At 34.1% G+C, this 510-nt stretch overlaps 1 protein-coding gene across 1 annotated transcript in view; it reads left to right on the forward strand.

Annotated features, from left to right (window-relative positions):
• The window catches only part of LOC119588220, a 15,538-nt gene that overhangs the window by 14,109 nt on the left and 919 nt on the right, over positions 1 to 510 (forward strand). The gene's annotated exons all lie outside the window — the stretch shown is intronic.

A 510-nucleotide genomic window follows, 5' to 3' on the forward strand; every position in this document is an offset into this window, starting at 1 on the left:
TTCCTCACGTTCTCCTCCTCCCTGTCTTCCCCCTCCCCGTTCTTCTCCCTCCGTGTTTCTTAATTTCACTTTCTTCGTTTTACCTTTTCGCCTCTTAATTTCTGGCCAGTGTCAGGTCCCTTATTTTCTTTTCTCCTTTTTTTTATCTTTCGTTTAACTCTTGTCAGCGTATGCTATATCAGATTTCTTTTTTTTTCATAATATTTTTTCTTTCTTTCGTCTTAATTCTCATTCCGTTTTTTCGTTTCTGATTCTATTTTGCTTGAAGTAAATTTTGAAATATTCCCCTTCTTATTTGTAAGTGGATGAGGTATGTTCAATGTTATTTTTTATGGCACATTTCGTTATGTAAAGTCAGTATTAAAGATAACATAACATAACCTTTGATCATTGTTATGCAAATGCTTAAAACAATATTTCACACGATGCAAAATAGCACGAGAGGAACTTACAGGTTCCTAAAATAAGATTTTTGTGATGCTGAATGGAGATTTCATGTGTGCGAAAAGG

Source organism: Penaeus monodon, chromosome 23, assembly GCF_015228065.2.
Source record: "Penaeus monodon isolate SGIC_2016 chromosome 23, NSTDA_Pmon_1, whole genome shotgun sequence".
In the NCBI taxonomy this organism is placed as follows: Eukaryota; Metazoa; Arthropoda; class Malacostraca; order Decapoda; family Penaeidae; genus Penaeus; species Penaeus monodon.